At 42.7% G+C, this 13,619-nt stretch overlaps 1 pseudogene across 1 annotated transcript in view; it reads left to right on the top strand.

The window, feature by feature from the left end:
* LOC308281455 (sarcoplasmic/endoplasmic reticulum calcium ATPase 2-like) overlaps nt 1–13,619 on the top strand; it is a 52,737-nt pseudogene that overhangs the window by 12,898 nt on the left and 26,220 nt on the right. The window contains exons 7-10 of the transcript XR_013963394.1: nt 7,509–7,675; nt 8,255–8,410; nt 9,617–9,758; nt 10,552–10,718. The product of XR_013963394.1 is annotated as a sarcoplasmic/endoplasmic reticulum calcium ATPase 2-like (transcript). The remainder of the gene's footprint in view (nt 1–7,508; nt 7,676–8,254; nt 8,411–9,616; nt 9,759–10,551; nt 10,719–13,619) is intronic.

Genomic DNA, 13,619 nt, shown 5'->3' with positions numbered 1-13,619 from the left:
TTTTTACAGAAAGATTAAAATATTAGATATACAATCGAAGAATTTTAATTTGAAAGTTATTTATAACAAAATTGTAGTAACACTGTTGACATGTGATAAATACACCCTTGACTCACACACTACTTTATATTAAATAACCTAAGACAGGGGAGAAAGAACATGCCTTGGAGTCTTTCCAGACTTTTCATCAGGAGTAAATGACATCAGGTGGAGCAGTTCATGTGATTTAGAAATAACACACCTCCTTGGGAGGGATTTTGTAATGGGTAACTTAGTTGACAGTGATGTCTCGGACACAGACGGTCTGGAAAACACCCGCAATTTGATATTGACCCAACTTCTCCCTACGGCCAACAACAAAAAAAAATTAAAAAAAGAATTCAGTGAGTGAAGAAAAAGGCCTTTTTCCAAAGGAAGTGGACAGAGCCTGAGAATTTGCGATCACGTCATCTGGTGGATCCTGTGTGACTGGCTGCAATGGTCTTACACTAAATGGAGCTCTTTATATGTGCATGTATAATATATTACCCCCCCCCCCCCCCCCCCCCCCCCCCCCCCCCCACACACACACACACACACACACATAATAATATATAATATTAAATACAATTAAATCAATAATGACAATAACAAATCAGTGAAAACAAGTGATTGGCAGTATGAGTTTTCAGTGGGGGAAAACAAACAAAAAACAAGGAAAGACGTGATTGGCAAAGAATGAGTTAAGATTATGTCTGTGAACCCCCTCACACTACAGGATCATTTGGGCAGATAATCCGTTGTCACATGCCTCAAATCGGGGACGCCTTAACGCCATTGTCGGGATGGAAGAATCCACCGGGGGCCGGCGCTACATACTGTATAGTCACCCTGGCCCAGTTTGTCTCCTCGGGTTCATAAATAATCTGCAGATAAAAATGGCCCTACTGTACTGAACAGTACAGTCCTAAAATAGGCTGATTGAGAGATGAGCAATATGACGCTTGGTCCACCGACTGGACCACCGTAAAAAAGAAACAACCCCAGACACTCATTACTGAAGCGGCCACATTAGCCCATTCAGAACGGGTACACATTTAGTGTATCATTATTTTATGCTTTAACTATTGAAAAATAGCAGATATACAAGCTCACAGCGCGGCACCGAGTGCCGCGCTGCGAGCTTGTAGATCTGCTATTTTTTTTTTTTATCGTGAAAATTAGAATTTTGACCCGATTCTATAAGTGTCTTTTGAATCCTTCTAAGGTTTTTTTGAAAAACCTATGTTTCTATGTCAGCAATCTGGCCGGCCATCGTCAAAGAAAAGGTCCTTTTCACTTAACTGGAGCTCAGTTAGTCTGTTCTTGAGAGACTACTATGTCAGTGGTTCTCAAACCTTTTCATGTGAAGGACCCCCAAAATGCCATGGACCTGCATCTCAAAATATCTAGTTCCAGGGACCACCCAGAAGCAAAATTTTGAGTTACAAACGTTCACTTTGAAAATACATATCTTCAAAGATTTGCACACATTTTCACAACTTTTTCAAAAAAATAGCAGATCTACAAGCTCGCAGCGCGCTGTGAGCTTGTATATCTGCTATTTTTCACTGGTTAAAGCATTCAATCATTCTAGGCCTAAATGGGTTAAGCTTGTCTTGTGTGTAAACACATGTCACAGGTAACTTATGGAGCTCTGGAGGCGAGTCAAACGGGCACAGACAGTGGAGCACAGCGAGTGCACTCTACACGGCTGTCGGCCACTACTGGGAATGGAAGATGTGAAGTTAATTTCAAAGCAGAGCTGCATCCCTGCATTGCAGATACCTTGCAGCATTGTATGCATCCCTCTTCCCTCAACACCTACATCCATGATGTGGAAGAACGGATGTGTCTATAAGATCATATGACACTTAAACATCCTCCCACCTGCATAATATACACCTTTCTCTATTCTAGATGATGTACTGTAAGTAGTCTTTTACCGTTCACTAGAATGTCACTGTAAAAAGCAAAACAAAACCAAATTAAAAATACTATCTCAGAAAACATATCTAATCTATTGCCTATACTGTAGATCAGAGGTCTTCAACAGGGGGTCCGGGACTCCTAGGGGTCCTCAGAGTTACTACAGGGGGTCCTTCAAATCTTTGTGTGATGGAAAACATTTTTCTGAGAACTTTAGCCAAAAATAGCAGATCTACAAGCTCACAAGGCCGGCTATTTTCGGCAAAGAGGTTTGGTGTAGAGGGGGAAAAAAGAGCACACTTAAGTACAGAGTGAAAGGTCAAGTTTATTAAGTATCGACGGTTCAAGTGGTTACATATCTGAAAACACAAACTGACATGAATCCAAAATACACTGATGACTGTGCTGTCAAACGATGAAACTATATGGAATCTGGGGGTCCCTGCTTCATCTCTCTCTCAGCTAAGGGGTCGTTGGCCTGAAAACGTTGAAGACCCCTGCTGTAGATGGCTACAGTCCTGTGGCCGAAAACAGCTGTTAGTAACTAAATGATCCCAGCCTTAATGTAATGCCTCTGATAGGGATGCTCCGATCGATCGGTGGCCGATTTATTCAATTAATGACGTGATCGGTGATCGGCCGTCACCGATCCGAAAAACCGACCTTTTATAATCTTTTTGATGCACTTTTACTTTTCTGGACTTGTACTTGTAACAGAGTATATAGATCTACAGAGTATTTTTTCCACCACTGGGCAGGCCTAATATTATTAACTCGTCCCCTGCTTATGACGAGTTTGACAAGCTATATCTATGGGTCCACTCTGCTTATGACGAGTATGACGAGTTATCAATTAGCTTTAATAACTATAAAACAAAAAAGTATGATCGCCGATTCGCCGTCCATAGCGCTCTATGGAAGGGCCCTATTCACAAAAACCGGATCCAGATCTTCCAAAACGGAAATGGGGGGGCGGGACAACAACGCCTGTATCCTGTCTGCCGAAATCCCATCCGGTATAATGTTATGCAACACCCACGCTGGGCTCAATCGGTTTCGCTTTGGGAAATGGCAGGCTGTTGGGTTTTGTAGCTTACCGTGAATGGATCGTATTGTGAATGGAATCGGTGAACCATCGCGCAATGGATTCGCGCGCGCGCGCCCACGTTAAAGGTAGGCAAAATCCTGGTGGTGTGGACCCTCAGAAGGGGTCTTAAAATGGGGGTAAAATTAATACATTTTGATTATGTGCAATAATGCAACTGCAGTCTTCCTTTGTTAGGTATTCATGGGTTGCATTTGTAGTCCTACACCAGCCATTTTGAGGACCAACACAGGTGTTTTGATTAACATAGAACATTGGTTCTATGCCAATCAGACAAATTGAACACCTGTGTTGGTCCTCAATATGTCCAGTTTAGGACTACAAAGGCAACCCATGAATATTAGTTTAAATATTTTTGAATTCCTGTTTCTATAATAAAACTATGTTTAATTAACATAATAAGTGATCTCAATACGTAATTAATCAATAATCATCTATAACAGAGGTTAAATATTTTCCTTTGAAAATAAATCGGTATCGGTATCGGCAGATCATGAAAAATAAAATCGGCCTCCAAAAACGTGATCGGAGCATCCCTAGCCTCTGATATCCACAGCAGCGCTCTGAGCTGCCCAGGTTGTTTGGAATCCAGAAGAGTGTGTGTGTGTGTGTGTGTGTGTGTGTGTGTGTGTGCGTGTGCGCGTGTGTGTGCGTGTTTCGATGGCTGGCTCAGCCTCGGGCCGGCTTGTTTAGACACCGTTGAAATAACATTGTCTTTGTTTAGTTCTCCCTGGCAGTTCAGTGCTTTAATCTGCATGCTGCCTCCTCCTCTATCAGTTATCGTCATGGAAACCCAGTCAGATCTCACACACACACAACACAAACTGCCTCTCTAGGAAATGCTGTTGGTGTTTATCCTCAGATCTCTCTGACCTGATGAGAACTGCTTCCCTGGGCTTATCACATACACAACTTTAACTAGTAAGACGCCTCAGGGCGACAAGCGAGGTCGGGCCATGTCTTGGCCATCTGGGCAGCGATGTATATCGGACCAGTTACCCATACATGGAGAACCCTGGTACCCATACATGGAGATCCATGGAGATAGGCTGTGAGGCCCCAAACATGCTTACTCAGTTATTCGTTACGTGAAAATCCTGTGATGTCTATCACATCTGACATCATACATAAAATCCCTTTTATGCCCATACATGGAGATCCCTGTCTGAACCAGCCACACAGATATTGGCTGTCTTCCTCCATGTATGGGCATTCCTATTTGAAGTCCTGTGAGAAATGGGCTTAATATTGATGACTTCAGGGATCTCCATATATGGGTATAAAAGGAATTCTGCTAGAGTGGTTGTATGCCCATATATGGAGATCCCTGCTCTGAGTATCTGACATCACTGTGATGTCACCTGTGATGTCACAGTGATGTGTCAGGGGAACCACAGTGTCAGGCGTTATAGACAGACAGACAGAGATACGGTCAAGCTGTGACGGTTCACATACTAAACTGCGACCTATGGTCGCAATAAGGACCTGACATGCATTTTTGTGTGTGTGTTTTTTTTTTGTAATGCAACAAAACAATGAAAACGACGATTGAATTGTTAGAATGAATCAATGCAAGCTGCTATTCTTGTTTGCGGTCTGGCCTCTTGAGTATTTACATGCCTCTGTGTATGAATATGTCCCCTCAAATCTGGATCAATGACAGCTCATGCCGCTAAGTACTTGATGTCACAAAACAGAAACCATTAAGTTTGTGTTGAGTTTGCGACTATAGCTGAGTGGTTAGTGATCTCTTCCGGGAAGCCAGAGGGCCCTGGTTGTCGCAGGTTCGATTCCAGGCCAGGCCAGCAGTGTGTCGATGTGTGTGCCTGGGACTATTTCATCTGACTGTTCAGTTCTATTCTAGACTCTTGGTCTCAGTTGTGCCTTATTCCTGCTCTGTCGTATGCTCTATCATTGCAGACCGAACATAGCCGGCATATAAGCTCACAACGTGTCACATTGTGAGCTTAGACACTTTGAAGTCTGCATGGATTAAAAGTCTCAGTCGCCACGACTGATTCATTCCATGGAAGACATGCTGTCTTCTATGGAATGAATCCAACATCCAGCATGTTGCACAGCAAAAACAGCCTGAGCCTACAAGCAACCCCCCCGAGAGCTTGTGGATACAGTAGGCGGTATTCGGTTATTATTTGTAGTGGTCAAACTATTATGTTCATTTTCTATGATCTATTTTTTATGAGGCATTTTCCATCAAATCTTAATAGTCTGGGAGCTCGCTGGCCTACTGGTCCAAAAAAGAAAGAAATCTTAATAGTCTCGGATATTGTTTGTATAAAAGCCTCAGTCTGTGATTTCTTCACTTGGTTGGCAGTATGTAGAGCAGCAGGAACAATATTGCTAAAACATCATTTTACATATTGTGTTAATGGTTTAGGAATCGGTGCGAGTGTGTGGGGAGACTCCTTTTTCATACTGTTTAACAAATCGCACATTAGGACCCCGTCTGTTTTTCCAAAATGTTTCAAGCACAAACAGCTCGCAGTTTATCACAAATCACTTTGGCGGTTTAACTTTATCAGATTGTACGAGGAAAGAGATCAAAAAGAAGAAGAAGAAAAAAATAGGGAGATCGGATGAGGTGACGTAACAACCGACATGAACCCGGACATCGCGGGTTGTGTGTACAGTACATGGTGCCGAGGGGAGGTCCTCTGTTAGCGTTGGGCAATTTGAAATGAGTAACACTCAAGTTGTTCAGTAGTTTTCCGTGTGAGCCAGCGTGTGGAGGTCAGCTATTTCCACTGATCAACATCAGTCCAGCTGGGCCGCCTCAAACACCGTCACTCTTACACAGCAAAATGTTCATTTAATCTCCTGAGAGCGGACAGATGGACCCGAAAGGGTCCCATTCTAACACACTCAGAGTTCAATTTACACTCCAGATCTGACTGCGGTGTAGGCTAGCAACTTGGTGCACGCACGCACGCACGCACGCACGCACGCACGCACGCACGCACGCACACACACACACACACACACACACACACACACACACACACACACACACACACACACACCCTTGGCCTAGTAATGAAAAAAAAAAAAGAAAGAAAACTGAATCCTCCAGATACGCAATGCTATTTATGGCTCTATATGGAGAGGAAATAGGGTTAGCTCTGGTTCTCAGAGTTAAGTATGTGTGTGTGTGTGTGTGTGTGTGTGTGTGTGTGTGTGTGTGTGTGTGTGTGTGTGTGTGTGTGTGTGTGTGTGTGTGTGTGTGTGTGTGTGTGTGTGTGTGTGTGTGTGTGTGTGTGTGTGTGTGTGTGTGTGTGTGTGTGTGTGTGTGTGTGTGTGTGTGTGTGTGTGTGTGTGCGTGCGTGCGTGCGTGTGTGTGCGTCAGTGTATCAAGGCAAACGTGTGTGCATTGTACTGTATGTGATCCATGCTCAATATATGTGTATAATCTGTGCATTTGTGATCTATTTATAACTATGTTTGTGTATGCTACGTATGAATACCTGTGTGGGTGTGTGTACATGTCATTCTTCACGGGTCATGTGGTCAATTTGGGCGTGTTTGAGGGCTTAAATGTACTGTATTTATTATGAGTTGCCTTGCCTTTGTGTATGCACGTTTGTGTGTGTAACTTGATTTTATCTCTGTGTGTGTGCGCGCGTGTGTACTATAGTAAATGTTGTGGTCTGTAAGAGCATGGGAACTCACTGACACGGCTCACAGTTGAAAAAACACCAGAGAAGTCATTTTTTATTGTCTCAATGGCACAGTTATTCCCTCTGTATGTGATCCTCTCTGAGCCAATCATATTGCAGCGTTCGCATTAATGTTTATGGCCAGAGCCATGCTGTACGTTTTCTGGGTCGTCATCATCGCCACAAAATGATCAAAGGGCCATCGTCACAGCTGTTCCCACAACACCCCGTCCCCGACCCCATTATGCTTTGTCAGGGCAACCAATGGAGTTCTATTTTATAATCAAGTTTAATTTATTAAAAATATATTATGAGATATGACTTCCACGAACAGAGTATTCAAAAGACACCCTTGTCCAGACGCGACCATCCATTTGAAAGAGAGGCTTCTGCTTCAATCTTGCGTCCAGCTCGTCGCCACATACACATACATATTTTTTCTAATTCCAAAAAAAAAAGTAATAGCTTTTTTGTTCCGGTTACACCATCGACGTGTCCATTAGAATCGGAAAATAATTGGTGAACCATAGGCTAGAAAACAGCGCAATCCAGCGCAAAACACGAAACTCGTCAAACTTGTCCAGTAGCAGACCTGAGGGGGATTAACAAATGCCTTCTAAATAAATAGATCTCAAACTTTTCCGTGCCAACTTTTCAAAAAACTTCAAAAAATGCAGATGTAAAGCTCGCAGCTACGAACGAAACGTAATATAAACGCTACTGAGGATTTAACTGTATATATTCTCACGCTATGTTGTCATTGTCCTCCCCCTCCCCCCCAGTTGGTGATAAGGTCCCTGCTGACATCAGGCTGACTTCCATCCGCTCCACCACCCTGCGCGTGGACCAGTCCATTCTGACGGGGGAGTCCGTCTCCGTGCTCAAACACACTGACCCCGTGCCAGACCCCCGAGCCGTCAACCAGGACAAGAAGAACATGCTCTTCTCTGTGAGTCATAGCCCTCTGTGTGTGTGTGTGTGTGGGGTGGGGGGGTGAGTGTGTGTGTGTGTGTGTGTGTGAGAGAGAGAGAGAGAGAGAGAGAGAGAGAGAGAGAGAGTTACTAATACTTGTGAGGCCAAATGTCATCATTGATGATGTGTTAAACGTGGTACCAAATACTGAATAACGAAATCCTGTTAAACCTTTTTATAATCAATATTTTTTTTTGTTTGTTAGGGGTTGTTAATACCATTTTCTTTAGTTTTTCCTGAATATTTGTCATGCATGTCACTATATAATGTCGTTGTTGACTAAAATGTGAAATATATTGAGATAAGATGTAAAAAACCACACACACACACACACACACACACACACACACACACACACACACACACACCGTTCTCAAATATTCTCACTTAACTGAATTTAAGTGGACCAGGAAATAGTCACCATATAGACTCGCCGGTTTTCTTTTCACATATTTAACTCCAACATGTCTTTTCTGTGGCAATGGGAGTCTATAATAGACTTGTCAGACTTCATCATTAAAGTGGTGGTCGGTTACTTTGTTTTGACCAATCGCAGGGCACCAACATCGCGGCGGGACGGGCCATCGGGGTGGTGGTGGCGACGGGGGTGCAGACGGAGATCGGGAAGATCCGAGACGAGATGGCGGCCACGGACCCAGAGAGGACGCCCCTGCAGCAGAAACTGGACCAGTTTGGAGAACAACTCTCCAAGGTTAGGCATCTGGAGAGCCTTAAATATAAAAAAAATAGCAGATATTCAAGCTCACAGCGCGGCACCGAGTGCCGCGCTGCGAGCTTGTAGATCTGCTATTTTTGTGAAAATTAGAATGTTGACCCGATTCTATAAGTGTCTTTTGAATCCTTCTACGATTTTTGGAAAAAAAAAACTATGTTTCTATGTCAGCAATCTGGCCAGCCATCGTCAAAGAAAAGGTCCTTTTCACTTGACTGGAGCTCAGTTAGTCTGTTCTTGAGAGACTACTATGTCAGTGGTTCTCAAACCTTTTCATGTGAAGGACCCCCAAAATGATATTTATTTGACCCTTTCAAAATATCTAGTTCCAGGGACCACCCAGAAGCAAAATTTTAGTTACAACCGTTCGCTTTGAAAATACATATATTCAAAGATTTGCACACATTTTCATATATCTGCTATTTTTCACTGGTTAAAGCATTCAATAATTCTAGGCCTAAATGGGTTAATAACGATTATGAAAGGGGGGAAAATAAATTGTAAGAGAGCAGATGGTACAAGCTCACGAGTCACAGTGTGTCAAATCGCGACACATTGTGAGTCTGTAGAGCAGCTGTTTTGGGGATTTTTGTATGCCACCATTGTACAACAAAGTAAGGGTTAAGTAGGGTTAAGTATAATGAGACTAATCGATTTAATCGATTGTAAAAAAAATATATATATATTCGAATTTTTCCGTGTCTATTTGTGATATATAAGGGGAAAAGAATGCTTCTCAATTATTCAATTAACCTACATGAGCAAGATTAAGTTGGTTATTGGTTCTAAACATCTTTTTCATTATATTTTTGGTTAATTGACCAGCCTTAGTATATGCCATGATTTATACTTGGTTGCACGGCAGTGTAACATATCGAAAAGTCCTGTCTACAAGCTCAGTAGCTTGAGCACGACATGGTCCACAACCAAGAATAAATCAGTCTCAACATCGATGGTATCTGTCCATAGGATCTGTCCTTATGGTCTGTCTGTCCGTCCGTCAGTCGTGTGTGCTGTACAGTAAAGTACAGTCCACATGGTGCTAACCAAGAATAAATCAGTCTCAACATCGATGGTATCTCTCCATAGGATCTGTCCTTATGGTCTGTCTGTCCGTCAGTCGTGCGTGCTGTACAGTAAAGTACAGTGCACATGGTGCTAACCGGTGTCCATCTGGTGTCTCAGGTGATCAGTGTCATCTGTGTGGCGGTGTGGGCCATCAACGTGGGACACTTCAACGACCCCGTCCACGGAGGCAGCTGGCTGAGGGGCGCCGTTTACTACTTCAAGATCGCCGTGGCGCTAGCCGTGGCTGCCATACCGGAAGGTACCCTACCCTGTCTGTCTGTCTCATTTAGCCAGAAAATAGCCAATCTACAAGCTCACAATGCGTCGTTGTAGATCGGCTATTTTTTGGCAAAGAGCTTTGGTAGAGAGTGAAAAAAAGACTTATTTCCAGGTCCATTTTAACAATTATAGAGGGTTTAAATGGTACCGGATATGCAGCTCGGCAAATAAAAGGTGAATTGATCCCAGATCATGACGGAGGATAATTTCAAGATAAACTTAAATCTCCACGATACGATTATTGTGAGTGTTACTTATCACGATAAACGAATGCAATATAAAGTTTAGATGGGTTGATACTAAGGTTCCAGAGGCAGCTGCCTGTCAAGCAAATACAGATCATGGTCTACTTGCCCAAAGGTCATGCCCACTTGCCCAAAAATCGTAGAATCGTCGACAGAATAATCGTTCATTTTGACACTTTTTTTCCTCCTTTTTTACTGAATTATGAGGATGTGTTATTACTGAGATATGGACATAGGTCAATATTTCTTCCAAATATCTCAATCGCTATACAATGTGACTTATTTTAAATTCCACTGCCCATCTTTTGTTTATAGCAAACTAAAGACAGTTGCTTCCCCACGCTAGTGTGGCCCTTCAGGCAACCTGAAAGCAAACTCCACCTGCCTAGAACGTTTAATTGACTTGCCACGGGGCAGTCAGGCAACAGGGTTTTAAACTGATTCTGATGCTATTATCTAATAATTACACCACTTTGACAACCGCTGATCTAATATAGCTGTCATGTGTTGCTGCCTGGTCTCCTGCAGGCCTGCCTGCGGTCATCACCACCTGCCTGGCCCTGGGGACCAGGCGCATGGCCCGCAAGAACGCCATCGTCCGCAGCCTGCCCTCCGTGGAGACCCTGGGCTGCACCTCCGTCATCTGCTCCGACAAGACGGGGACGCTCACCACCAACCAGATGTCTGTCTGCAGGGTAAGACACACTGGCAGAGAGACGGGAAGAGGGGTCGGTAGGATAGAGCAGTGGTTCTCCCCAAAATAATCATATTTTAACCGTGGACCCTCCACTCTGACGAGCACTAAGAGTTGAGGCATTACATTTTGTATATCACGGTTTTATAGTGAAAATAGCCGATCTACATGCTCACAACGCCTCGCGTTGCGAGGCGTTGTGAGCATGTAGATCGGCTATTTTCACAGAGGTATTAAAAAGTCCTTAAATTGTCACTTTAGAAATATGCTATACACCTAAACGTTGTGTTGGTTTGTTTACTGTTGAGTGAGATAATAGTGTTTCACATTAAGCCAATCATCTGGGGACCCCCCCAAAATAATTTGGGGACATCCCTGGGGGTCCCGACCCACATGTTGAGAACCACTGGGATGGAGAGAGATTGAGAGACAGATGTCTGTCTTACAGGGTAAGACATACTGACAGAGAGACAGCCAGAGGGTTGGTAGGCTGAAGTGTAGATATAAAAACCTGGATCCCTCTTTCGCCCTTCATTTTTTTGCTCTTTGCAGTTCATTGGAGCGACCTGTAAAAAAGGATGGGCACAAGTGCAAAAATGTCACTCAAAGTGACTACTGGCCAATACCAGCGTGTCTTTTCCGGGACTAGTCAGACTCTAGAGTGCGTTCGAATTAACAAACAAACAGGGCACACCAGTGCGCCCAGTTCCTATATCGGAACTCACCCTGGGTTACAAGAAGACCCGCCCCCACCTGCCTTTGACTGGCCTACAGAACTTCCGTTTCTGTGACGCATGCGGAAGCGTGCTTCGGAAATTCCGGAAGATTGCCTTCAAAATTGCCTATCTTTTTTTACGGACGCCCCAGAGCCGGTGGAGGCGTCTACCTTTCTATTTCTATGGGTTGGAGTGAGAGAGAGAGACAGATGTCTGTCTGCAAGCCAGGGTAAGACAGACTGACAGAGAGACAGGCAGAGGGTTGGTAGGGTGGAGAGGGAGCGACAGGGACTTCCTTAAAGGGACACTATCATGATGTTCAACATCTATGTAGTTTCTGTCAGGCAGAAACCTTGTATATCTGCTATTTTTCAATAGCCAAAGTATAAAATAATTTCAGGTCTTAATGGGTTAATAAACTGAGTTAATTAATTGGGTTGCTAATTTCATTCAATCAAGAGTACAACCCATTTACCATCTTTAGTTTTATAGTGTTCCAGGTCTGCTTATAATTCTTGGTCAGCGGTTTATCCTGTTTCCTGTATGGGTTGTCTCTCCTGGTTGGATAAAATTGGTATCCCGACCCAGAAAATGCATTTTTTGTTTACTAAAGAAATGGAGAGAGTAGAGACAGAGACAAAGAGACCCGTGTTACTGAGTGAATTATTACTATTGTAATGTACCACTATTTAAACATTTAAACAACAAGTATCACTCACTGCACCTTTTAAAACAAACTGTACAGTTTAACCCATTTAGGCCTAGAATTAGAAGGATTCAAAAGACACTTATAGAATCGGGTCAAAATTCTAATGTTCACGACTTTTCAAAGCTAGTGCCGCGCTGTGAGCTTGTATATCTGCTATATTTCAATAGTTAAAGCATAAAATAATGATACACAAAATGTGTACCCGTTCTAAATGGGTTAATGTGTCCCTCCGCTGTGTGTTGTGCTGTGCACCCTTACCTCAGACAGAGGAGAAAGAAGCACTAACATCAAGTGAAACCTACTAAATTACATTGGGATATGCTTTTAAGTCAGTGTTTTCAATTCATATGGTGTCAGTCTATAAATGGCATGCCTTCACTCAACTACACAATGGTTTGTGAACAGTTTGCCTAGAGTTCAGTAGTGGTGGGAAAGATACTCAGATGTTTTACTTAATTAAAAGTATCAATACTGCAATATAGAAATATTCTGTTACAAGTAAAAGTCCATAATTCTAATTGTACTTGAGCAAAAGTACTAAAGTATTGGCATCATAATGTACTTAAAGTACCAAAAGTAAAAGTAATCATTATGCTGAATGTCCCATTTCAAGTTTTCAAATGTACAAACATCTTTTGAAAGTAGCAGATCTACAAGCTCACAATGCATCACATCACGACGCATTGTGAGCTTGTAGATCGGCTATTTTCAAACGGACGAAATTTATATCTGTGGGGCTGAAGTGGTTAATCTGCTTTGTACAAATAATTAAAATCTGCAAAGTAACTAGTAACTAAGGTGTTCATATAAATCTAGTTGAGGAAAAGTACAATATTTGGATCCGAGATGGAGTGGAGTAGAATTAAAAGTATTGGAAATTGGAAATACTCAAGTAAACTACAAATACCTCAAAATTGTACTTAAGTACATCTACTTAGTTAATTTACACCACTTGAGTTCAGATGCATGTTGTAACAATGTCTGAAACTTGGCCGCACACACAAAACCTCCTCATTACGCCAACTTGTCCATAGGGCAGTGACAACGTCTCTCCGCTTCCATCTGTCTTTGGACATAAGTTTCAAAGTCTGGTCCTGAGCGTATGTCAAGTAAGATATTGGAGTAAACTGAGAGATACAGGCTAGTAAAAACATTAACGTGGACCACTTCTTAATGACCAAAATCTATATAAAACTCTCAGTTTGTGAAATCGCTGACGTGCATTTAATTTCACAGCTTTTACCTCTATGAGTAAGTGACAACTAAGTGAATGCCTCTTGATTCACTGGCCAAAACAGGGTAGATTTGTGGATCTTGGCTGACTTGAAAGTGGAGTGTCACATAAACGTCAGCATCATCATAAATATACAACGGATGCAATATGACATTATCTCGCAGAGTGGGTTGGCGAGGATGGGGTTCCATGTTGTATTCAATGAATTTGCTGATGCAGTCAAAGCGGTCTGCCATTGTAATA

This window comes from Nannobrachium achirus, assembly GCF_963921795.1.
Source record: "Nannobrachium achirus genome assembly, chromosome: 3".
Lineage (NCBI taxonomy): Eukaryota > Metazoa > Chordata > Actinopteri > Myctophiformes > Myctophidae > Nannobrachium > Nannobrachium achirus.
Note: the sequence above shows the minus strand (reverse complement) of the source record. Positions and strands in the feature narration are given on the sequence as shown.